This window comes from Copadichromis virginalis, linkage group LG3, assembly GCF_057382275.1.
Source record: "Copadichromis virginalis isolate Kocher_CV1m ecotype Utaka linkage group LG3, C_Virginalis_male_GT1.1, whole genome shotgun sequence".
Classification (NCBI taxonomy): Eukaryota; Metazoa; Chordata; class Actinopteri; order Cichliformes; family Cichlidae; genus Copadichromis; species Copadichromis virginalis.
The window spans coordinates 31,047,789-31,059,984 of record NC_140620.1 but is presented as its reverse complement, the minus strand read 5'-3'; positions in this window follow the sequence as shown (position 1 = coordinate 31,059,984).

Below are 12,196 nucleotides of genomic sequence, written 5' to 3'. Positions count from 1 at the left end.
TTGTCAGATTTCCCAATTCCCACTGTAATTTTCCAATAATGTTAGATCCAGAGACAAAGAGGAGTTGAAAAGGGTGCAGAGAGAGCTGAGGGGACTGATAAGGAATGGGAAGGAGAGCTACAGGCAGAAGATGGAGAACGAGCTTCAACAAAACAACGTTGGTGAAGTCTGGAGAGGCCTCAGAACCATCTCGGGCCACAAACAGCAGAACTCTCTGCCTGGGAGGGATGTGAGGTGGGCAAATGAACTGAATCATTTCTTCAACAGATTTGATTCAGCCATGAGGCAGTCTGCAACATCGGCTGCAGACTCACCCACCCCCACTGCTGCTGTTCCACCTCAGACACTTCACACCTCCTCTATTCACCCTGCTCACTCCCCCCCACCCCCAACTGCAGCATCCAATACAAACTCAACACAAGGCTCCAGCCTGTCTCTCTCAACCACCCAGGTTAGGAGGGAACTGAGGAGGATTAATGGCAAGAAGGCAGCGGGTCCAGATGGCATCAGCTCGAGGGTCGTCAGGTCCTGCGCGGACCAACTGTGTGGGGTGATGGAGCACCTCTTCAACCTGAGCCTGAGGTTGGGAAGAGTCCCACAGCTCTTGAAAACCTCCTGTGTTGTACCAGTGCCAAAGACTTCACGCCCCAAGGACCTCAACAGCTACAGGCCGGTGGCTCTGACATCCCACCTGATGAAGACCCTGGAGCGGTTGGTCCTGGCTCAGCTTCGGCGCCTAATAAGCTCATCACTGGACCCACTTCAGTTTGCCTACCAGCCTGGCATTGGAGCGGATGATGCCGTCATTCACCTCCTACATCGTTCCCTCGCTCACCTGGAGACCGCTGGAAGCACTGTGAGAATCATGTTCTTTGATTTCTCCAGTGCCTTCAACACTATTCTTCCCTCGGTTCTAAAGGACAAGCTGGTGAACTCTGGAGTGGACCATCACCTCACTACCTGGATCCTGGACTACCTCACCGACCGACCACAGTATGTGAGGACTCAGGGCTGTGTGTCGGACAGGGTCGTCTGCAGTACGGGGGCCCCACAGGGAACGGTTCTGGCTCCGTTCCTCTTCACCATCTACACTGCAGACTTCTCCCACAATTCCACCCAGTGCTTCCTGCAGAAGTTCTCTGATGACTCTGCAATAGTCGGCCTCATCACTGATGGGGACGACAAGGAGTACAGAGGTCTGACCCAAGACTTTGTGGACTGGTGCCAGCTGAACTACCTCCAGATCAACGCCAGTAAAACCAAGGAACTGGTGGTAGACTTCCGCAGGCACAAGCATTCTCCACTGCAACCACTGAACACCCAAGGTATGGACATTGAGGCTGTGGACAGCTACAGGTACCTTGGTGTTCATCTGAACGACAGACTGGACTGGACTCATAACTCAGACGCCCTCTACAGGAAAGGGCAGAGCAGGCTGTACCTGCTGTGGAGACTCAGGTCGTTTGGAGTGGAGGGCCCACTCCTGAAGACCTTCTATGACTCTGTTGTGGCTTCTGCTATCTTTTATGGTGTGGTCTGCTGGGGCGGCAGCATCTCTGCTGGGGACAGGAAGAGACTGAACAGGGTGATCCGAAGGGCCAGCTCTGTTCTAGGATGCCCTCTGGACCCAGTGGAGGTGGTGAGTGACAGGAGAACGGCGGCTAAGCTGTCATCCCTGATGGACAACATCTCCCACCCCATGCAGCAGACTGTGACAGCACTGAGCAGCTCCTTCAGTGGGAGACTGCGGCACCCACGGTGTGGGACGGAGAGATTTCGCAGGTCTTTCCTCCCCACTGCTGTCAGACTCCATAATAAAGACTTTAACTGATCAAGCACACACATCCATACATATGCAATAATACTAAGTGCAATAATCCTTTCTGTCATCGTTGTATTTTTACTCAGTTGTATATAGTATTTGTATCTGTATTCTATTTTTATCTTATTGTATATTTATTTTATTTTATTCTACTGTATATAGTATTTTATTTTATTCTATTCTGTACAGTTGTGTACTGTATTTATTCTTATTGTATTCTAATTTTTGCCTCATAACTTTTGCACTGTCCACTCCTGCTGTGACAAAACAAATTTCCCACGTGTGGGACTAATAAAGGTTATCTTATCTTATCTTATCTTATCTTATCTTATCTTATCTTATCTTATGTTGTATTTATTAGGTATGTGAGCAAATACATAAGGGGCATTGTAGAAACTTCTCTTTCACCCTTGAATTTGAAAATGATTCATGCATAAAATACTAAAAGTACAGAACCTAGCCCTCAAAATGCCATTTTCCTCTTGTCTCAACTTCTTTATGACCAAATTAGATGTCAGATATACTGTTATAAAGCGTTGGGAGTTTGCCTTGTAATCGGAAGGTTGCCGGTTCGAGCCCCGGCTTGGACAGTCTCGGCCGTTGTGTCCTTGGGCAAGACACTTCACCCGTTGCCTACTGGTGGTGGTCAGAGGGCCCGGTGGCGCCAGTGTCCGGCAGCCTCGCCTCTGTCAGTGCCCCCCAGGGTGGCTGTGACTACAATGTAGCTTGCCATCACTGTGTGTGAATGGGTGAATGACTGGATGTGTAAAGTGCTTTGGGGTCCTTAGGGACTAGTAAAACGCTATACAAATACAGGCCATTTACCATCATTTTTTTATATCAACATATTTTAAAGAACAGCAATTATGCACTGCAACTGATTTTACAACCGAAATCTATTTCACTTGCACATTTAGTCAAGAAAAGGAAGACACAGCTACAGTCTGCAGTCCTCAGATGTTTTAAATCAGCCCCAGTCTATGGTGGCTCTAAGTGTTCAAGTGTACTGCGACTCAATAAAACACCAGCAAATTGAAAAATGCTGCAAAAGCACACAAAGCACAATGGAAGTCACCTATTCCTCTGGGAAGAGATTTAGACTAAACAAGTCAAAAACCAACAGATTAAAAAACAGGTTCTTGTGAATGCGATTGTGTTTGATAGCTCGAAAAGGTTTAACAAATTCTGAAAAAAAAAAACTTGTAGGGCTGTTCATGTTAACAAACCATTCAAATTTGCCTGGCAATCACCGAGGTCTTCAAAGTCAACTTAATGATTTATTGGTTTAACATTGACAAAATGTATTTTAACAGTGTGATTCTTACAGGTGTGGTTTGTATTGTCAGCATATAGAAAGCATGAGATAAAGATTTAAAATATCATGTCATATTTGACCTCTGACCTCTCCTTCAAGCTCAGTAAATTGATCTGGAGAGCAAAGTGATAATAATGCTATATAAAGATATTTAGAGCTATATTGGATTTTTATGGTCACTGTTTGTATTGACAACATAGGCATAAAAAGAATGATATACGGGGATTTTAAATATCACATTATACTTTGCATTCAAATATCGTGTCACCTTTGACATCTGACCTCCCTTTTACAGTTCACATTTCATTCAGGCTAAAATGAAAATGTGTTGTTCAAACCTTTTAAAGAACATTTAGAAAGAACATAGAAAACATAGAAAATAAAACAGAGTTTATGCAAAAAAGAATACTAATCCCTTGAAAGTAAATACTGCAGAGAGAGTGCGCTGCCTTGGCGGATGTTTGCGCTCTCAGAGTGCTTGGAGTTCTGTATATACTATCTCACTGTGTTTAGTCTTTCGCCATCAAACATAGAGCTGCTTAATGGTTTTTCATTTTTTGTGAGCATTGACAATAAAAATGTCTTCTTTTCTAATTTACACTGATATGAATCCTTATTTGAGGACAGCCTTTGAAATATCACAAATCTGTGTATCTAATTATTTTTTGTAGTATTTCTCTTGTAGACTGAACAGCTTCTGCACTGAATGCAAATCTATAATGTACAGATACAAAACTCTACCATATGAAACCGTGTCAACACAACATTTCCTCTGTGGTTGAAAACGGTGAAAAAGTACAACCGTTCTTTCCATACACTGCCAATCTGTTGGAAAACAAAACTCTCTTGCCAGCAGCGTACTTTTGTTTTTTGCCACGAAAACCTGAAGCCCACATGCTAAAAAATGGGCCTTGTTCCAAAGAAAAGTTTATTTTGATGCCATACTCATGTAAAAATGTCACCACAAACCCAGTGAAGCTGAAAAAAGCTCCACAGAAATTTCAGTTCTGAATAAAATAGACATACTTCGAAAGTTTCCGTAGAACAGTGGAAAAGGCCTGGACTTCTCATTGTCCCCCCGTGCACCTCCCTGATCACCCTTGGTGGAGGCTGTGACCACGGGGATTAGCGGCTACCCCTTCTAAATGGGCTTCACAGTCAGAAACACTCCCTAGTCTGGGCCACACTCTGGCTAGACCATTCTGTCCACACTGTCTCCACCTCTTTTTATTCTCCATGTATTTATCTGTACTTGAATCATATTAAGTGTAATAACATTCAAACAACATAATTCAGTGTCCGTGTGTTTGGTATGAATGGCATTTTGCTGTGGTTGATGCTTCAGAGTCTGATGGGCCTGCTGTATATTACTTCCAATCAGTTTGGCTTTAGTTCAGTCATTTTGCAATCTGCCCACAACCTCTGAACTTCAGGTCCTCATCATGACTTGACTGCTTTAAAATATGCAGGAACCATGAGATGGTATGTTACACTAATATCTAAAATGTGGCGGCATCATGGTCACTTCCTTATTTGGATTGTTCTCCTTGCTCGCTGGATGACACTGCTGTTGGACTGTGACACCATCACAACCAATCAGTGACTGGAACAATATCAGACAGTCAATCAATTACTGAAACTTATAGGCTCTCGTGATTGGGGCCCGACCAATCACATATTTGGCAAATGTGTCCCGTCTGTATCACTATCTTGTATACTTCTCCCTTTCCCATTTACAATCAGTCTTCTTTGTTGTTGACATCTCTTTTTCATTCCACACTTTCATCAGCATCCTCACTGTGTTTATCTTTCTTTTGCTGGAAACAAAAAGAAATACCTGTGAAGAGAGAGAGATAGAAGAGGAGATATGAGGACAAATACTGGTCTAGCCTTTGGCTGACCTCCTGAGATTCCAGCACAGAAGTTTAAAGACACCATGGGATTATTATAGCACCCTCTTCCTCTGTATTGATGTCACTGGAAAGGAACACTCTCCCTCCTCTTTAAACATTTCAGTCCTGCACACAAACATACAGAGCTGTACACCTACACTTATCCTCTAAACACTAACTGCATGGCCCCTGTTAGTGTCTCTTCATCTGTCTTGACTCGAGAGCACCTACGGGCCAGTTTGAGGTCACTTGGGCCAGCAGCTTTTTTTGCCAGAAAGAAGTTTAGATATTCCCAAGTGAACTGCTGCACAGGGCTGGTGCATTAGCTTCTTCAAAGAACTGCTGACAACCAAAACTGAGGCAAAATTGGGTTTTGGGTCATTCTCTTTTCACGAAGAATGGTGTAACATTTTTTGTATTGTATAATTTCCATAAACTTGCAATTTTCTGTGCATATGTTCTCATTGTGCCTGCATAAGTATTCCAACTTCATTCCACAATTCAAAGGCAAGCATAGTATAAACAAACTATGCTTGCACTTTTATCTGCATCTCAGCGCTTTCTAACATTCACACGCTGATGTGACTCCAACAGTCTTCCCTCTCAACCACCTGAGCAACATGATTGAATGATGTTTCCATAGGTATGAATGTAAGTGTGCTTGGCTGTCTGTTTCTCTGATTTAGCCTTGTGATGAATTGGTGATCTTTCCAGGGTGTACACCAACCTTGACCCCATGATAGTTGGGGAATAGGCTAAAGCCTACTCCATGTATTGGATAATTGGCTAAGTGGATGGATGGATGAATGGATGGATGGATGGATGGATGGATGGATGGATGGATGGATGGATGGATGGATGGATGGATGGACGGCTGAATGGATGGATGGATGGATGGATGGATGGATGGATGGATGGATGGATGGATGGATGGATGGATGAATGACTTGGAGTAAACAGAAAATAGTAATTTGGGTGACCACAGCATCGCATAAACTCTGTACATTTTCAGAGAGTGTTTTTTTTTTAAGATACATTGCAGATAGACTTTGCACCAGTTCTTCTATGGATTAAGCTTTTCTGTCTTGTGTTTCATGAAGGTATACCATCAGCTAGGCTATGTAGGCTTTTGAACCAATATTTTAGAGTGTTTCTAATAAAGTCTTTGCTGGGAACCCAACATGATGGATTTCTAGCTTTCAGCTAAGTAATCTAAGACTGACTTTTATTTGGCACTATTCAACTTCATCTGTTTATGTTTGTTTTAACTTGGTGTTAATTTACCTTTAGCCACAAGGACAACCTTGTTAGGATTAGGAAAAGATTGTTCTTTGGTTTTTAAAAGGAAGCTTTTGCAATGTTAAACACATGTTAGAAAACCACACTTTCTAGGCTTCCCTGTAGGTGTACCTTAACTCTAAAATGAAACTATGTGCAACTTGTACAAACGACCTACTGTTGAGTCTTTTGGGGGCAGAAGGGCAGTCCACTCTAAATGATAGTTCTTGTTTAGGGTCAAGCGCGCCTTATGAATGCTGATTGCTCAATCAGGAAACATATATATGACATATCATGTCATATATTGCATGACATGATGAGATGCCATATGACATGACAGCATCCTCTTTTAGTATGTTTGTCTTTCCATTTACCTTTCAGCCATCAGACTAATCCTTGTTCACTTTGTTATAGTTTGACACTGGTGCAGGAATCCTTCCGGTCTAGAGCCACCCCTATGACCAAAGCAGAATGAATGACAGTATTACATACTAAAATGACTGTGCGGAAGGGCAGCCAAAAGTCAGATGTCTTAGTTTACTTTGAGTTTATACAGTGACGTGTCATTGTGCCTCACAGCAAGCCCAAAGCAGACCTGTAATCTGCAGCGTGTCACACACACATGCCGAAAAACACGTAGGCTGAGTGGTGAATGACTACAGCGAACGCAGTGCCAGCAAAAGGTCACTGAAAACACACACACACAGACAAACATGGGATTTTACCCTGGATTCACACCATTCCCATCCCATAATAGACATGACACTATAACATTTGTGCTGCCATGGTAACAAGGCAAACCTGAGGTCAGTTAGCAGGATGTTTAGCTGGGGTTTCATTGACCACACAATTGCACACTATTGTGTGTGTGTGTGTGTGTGTGTGTGTGTGTGTGTGTGTGTGTGTGTGTGTGTGTGTGTGTGTGTGCACATGCATTCAAAAGCTCAAAATGAAATCAGGTGTAGTGGACTGAATGACTGAACTAAAGTTTACATGTTCATGTTTGTGTCTGTAGGAGTCATGGCTTGTTCATTTCACTGGTAAAATACACACCAAGACAAAGAAATAACAAACACTTCCAGGGAGCACAGTGATGCGGAACAGGAAAAAAGTCTGCACAACAGGTTTTAAACATCTTTCAGGAAACTTGTGTTAATTCGGAAATACAAAACAGAGAAGAGTTAGGGATAGCGCTTCTTTGAAGTCCAGGTTAGCCTAAACATTTCAGTTGGTTTGGTCCGCATCAACATTCAAGTTTCCTGAAATGACTCATTTGCGCCATCTATTAGAAATGTGACATATCAAAGTCACATTTCCATCAGTGAGTCACTGTGGCACATAAAAGTCATCATTGGAAGACCATCGTGTTCTGAAGCCACACTCAAGGACTCCATCTTGCTGTAACTTGTACATTTCTGTTATGTTTGGTATGAAATAATTAGGAGTACACATTTAAAAGAAAGAAGGGTGAAAAAAGTCAAGCAAAAGAAAAGGTTAGAAAATCAAAGATAAAAGGATGAAAACATGTTTTAGACAGACCAGGAAAGGTTTCTTACATTTATTTGAACAGAAATTAATATTTGAAATGACGAAATGTGTCTTCCTCAAAAAACATGAGGAAAATAAGGTTGGGATGAATGAACAAAAATATCTGACATTAATGTACCAGCAACCGCTATTCTTTTTGTTTATTTTCACTCTAAACTCTAATCATATTTGTTCTTCTTAAACATGACCATATCTTGACAAAACAATATAAACTTTTTTAAATCCTCTTTATTTTGGCACTGATAAATTAAGGACAGTACAAATGACAAAATTGCATCACTTTAGCAAAGTTAGCAAGCCACATGCAAAAACTTTGGGACTTTTCTGGACCACATACTGTATGTACTGTCATGTGAAAAATTAAGTAGACAGTTATTGCTTCTATAGGAATTAAGTGTATAAGTAAGTTGCAGCTAGAATCTAGTAATCAAATGCATGTAACTGCAAGTGTAAGCACCTCTGTAAAAGCTAACACAATGCCACAATCTTCCCATGAGTGGGAAATACACTGGAAATACATTCCAAGTTCAGACCAAAAAACACCCAAGAGCAATATCTCAGACTCTGGAGGTCATGACAGTACAATTAAAAAAATACTTAACAAGTAGGGCTTATTTGGATGGAGAAAGTCTTCTCTCTACAAAGAATATGGCAACACGCCTTAAGTTTGCAAAGTTACATATGTAGCAACATCAATTCTTCTGCAACAATGGCCTTTGTACAGACAAAATCGAAGCGGAGATGTATGACCACAATGTAGAGCACCACAAACCAAACACAGCATTGAGCACAAACACATCATACCAACTGTCAGCTCAGTATTGGAGGGGTGATGATTTGGGCTTGTTTTGCAGGACCTGTTGTAGTCACTGAGTCGACCATCAACTCGTCTGTATACCAAGGTGTTCTAGAGTCAAATGTGAGGCCATCTGTCTGAAAGCTAAAGCTTGGCCTAAAAAAGAAAAGAAAGTGTTGCAATGGCACCGTGTTAAGGTCTAGGTCTACTTTCAAGATTAGGCTTAAAACTTTCCTTTTTGCCAAAGCATATAGTTAGGGCTGGACCAGGTGACCCTGAATCATACAAGCTACTGAGAGGACTGCAGAGTTTCTTTCTTATATGACTGCCAAAAGATGTTGAATTATTATTTCTTTTACTAAAGAAATATATGTTTACTATATATGCTGTGAATTTTGAATGTCTTAAAACCCTGTGGTGCTAACTCATTCATGTTTTATTGCCAATTTAAAACTAAACTTTTTTATGCAATTGGAAAAAAAAACTTTTTCAGATGTGAGGATTTGTGTCTCAGGGGCAAAATGGAAAAATCCTAAACCCTTCAGACTGTGTGGTGATGTTCATTACAGTTGTTGACAGTTATTATATGCTATTGATTGCCTCGTTTCTCAAAGTGTAGTGTATTTTATTAGTCTGTATGGAATATTATTCATTTGTCAGGTTGTAAAAGTGCATAATCATATTGCTAGGCCACTGCAGTGCATGAGTGTGTGTGCTCTTTTAATAAGTGCAAGCTAGTATGCTGGTTTTATTGGTCTGTGTGGAGTATAACCAATTGTCAGGTTGGTAAAAAAGCAGAAAAACATTCCAATTTGTGGTTTCCCATTATTAATAATGATAGAAGCAGTTGTTATGAATTATATAACGGCACTTCAGATGCCTTTAGGTTTTGGATGAATTCGTGTGTCTGCGGCTCTGATTTGGACATAGAGTTGGTAAACTCCACCTTCCTCTTGCAGCCTTATTTCTCAATAGCGCTCCTACTTTCTCTGATCTACTTTTTGCTTGACTCCATCTTTTCTTTCTCTTGGTTTTCACCCTACCTGGATTTTCTGTTTGAAATTCCTTTCTTGATTTTTATTGTCCACCTCTTGTCTTAGTAACCTCTGTTTTCCTGGTTGATATTCTATGGTTTTCCTTTCTTGTTGGTGTTTTCATAAACTATCAAACCCTTCTTTTTAAAATTGTTCCAGCCTTGATCCTTTTCCTCATACTTCTCTCCCTCTTTTTCTCCCAGTTTCCATCCTCTTTTCCTCGGCTCCTTTCCTCATCTTCTCTTCATCCTTCTATCCCTCAATGTCTTTCCACAACCCCTGGCCATCAGCAGACTAGACAGACCACAGACATCATTACTGACATTCATGGAAATCAGCATTGGGAAAAATTACATTCATGATGGCGTTCCCAACATGCCTCCGTTAAATCACAAATTATTCTTGAAATTTCACTTTCCAGAATTCCCTCAGTTAACATGACGTGTTATTTCCTGACGGGAACACATGACGAAACTGACAGATATTTCCAAAACAGCTTTAAGAGCAAGCCTTCTGTGGTCACCGTATTGAAGGACATCAGGACTTTTCGTCCAAGGGGTTAGTGTGACACATAGTCAAGACACAAAAAAATTGGTGTGGTTACATTGGGGATCATTGACTCAGTAAGGAATGTTTAGGAGTGGTCAAAAACAAATACATAAACCTACTTTCTGCCTGTGACTTGGCACCATGAACAACATGGATCAATCAAAACATTTATTTATCTGGGCATGTGAAGGCATTTTGACTTTAAACACTTTTTTTAGTGTATGTAATTTAATGCAATCATTAATCTGTTTTCTTACAGCACATCTAATACTTGGTTCTAAAGTCCCTCAGCAAGATGCACCTTGATTAAATGCTTTTAGTAGCAGCCATATATAATATAATGGCATCATTCTTAATGGATATTTGATCAGTCTTCTAGGAAGACTTGGTAGAGTTCAGTCATTCCTCGGAGATTCGACTTCCAAGCATAGCTCACATATTTTGAATGGTTTTGTGGTTTTAAAAGGCCATTCCAAATGCATGAAAAGCATGTTTATCCACTCCACAACCAGCTTTTAATGGATGTTTGAGGTCATTGCCCTGTTGAAGCACCCACTGTGAGGTCATTTGAGGTTAGACGCCTTTCATTAGAACCTAAACTAAGTGGCAGCAGTCCAACCTTATCTCAACTGATCACCTTCCTCCCGATTGCATTTTATTTGTCCTTGAAGACAATTTCCCAATTTTAGTCAAGGTTTAAAGTGCTGATTTTGAACCATGGTTTCTATCTTGGTTAGCAGACTTTCAGTCTGTGGTAATGTAAAACGTGCTTGCTTGATAATAACCAGAAACACTGCAGCAGTGGTGAACTGCTAAAAGACATTTGTAACTTCCAGCAATGTTGAACTTATAATTTAATTCATTACATGTAAAATGCTGACTCTGTCTTGAATTTAGAAAAATCTAAAATAAATTCATAACTGTGAACCTCTTACCTGCCATGCTTTTCTTGGACATTCTTTGTAATATGTGCAGCAGTTTTAAAGGACACGCTGAGGGTGGCAAGTCTGTACAAGAGCTGGTACCAGCAGCAGCTGAGTCAAGTCTAGTACACAGGTTTGTGTGTATGTTTGAAAACGTCTCAGCAACAAGTGCATAAGTTAGGCAACAAAGTGAGAAAAGAAGAAAATTGGTCAATAAATGGTAAATGGCCTGTATTTATATAGCGCTTTACTAGTCCCTAGGGACCCCAAAGCACTTTACATATCCAGTCATCCATACACTGGTAATGGCACGCTACATTGTAGCCACAGCCACCCTGGGGGGCACTGACAGAGGCGAGGCTGCCGGACACTGGCGCCACCGGGCCCTCTGACCGCCACCAGTAGGCAACGGGTGAAGTGTCGTGCCCAAGGACACAACGACCGAGACTGTCCAAGCCGGGGCTCGAACCGGCAACCTTCCGAGTACAGGGCGACCTCCCAACTCTTGAGCCACCATCGCCCATTAACCATCGCCCTTCAATAACATTATTGAAGTTGGATATAATTAATATAGCCATAAAATCATTCTGTAAAATATGAAAGCAGAAAATCTGAAAATTCGTCTTGTCAGAGAAGTGCCTCCATACGGCTGTTTTCTGGAGGCAGGGGTGCAGAGCCAATATGTTTTGAACTCTCCAATTTTATACGATTTGTTTGTTCATTTTCTAATTACAGTGTATGCTTGGGCATACCATTTGCTTGAGTTTGACATAATAGATCCCAGTTTCTGTTTCTTTTCTTACCAACAGTTGGTTTGTTGGTTTCTTTCACCCGAGACAGCCAAGTAGTTACAGTTTCCTTAGCCTTTAATGTGGCCTCAACTGTTTAGGTGTGTCAGAAAATACTCACACAAGTTGTTTCTGGAACAAGGACATGAATGAAGTCACTGGATTTCAGTCTTCATTATATTATTTATGCATGTTTAAGTCATGCAGTATTATGTAAAACAAATGACTATAGCATGACTTTTCCAATATGG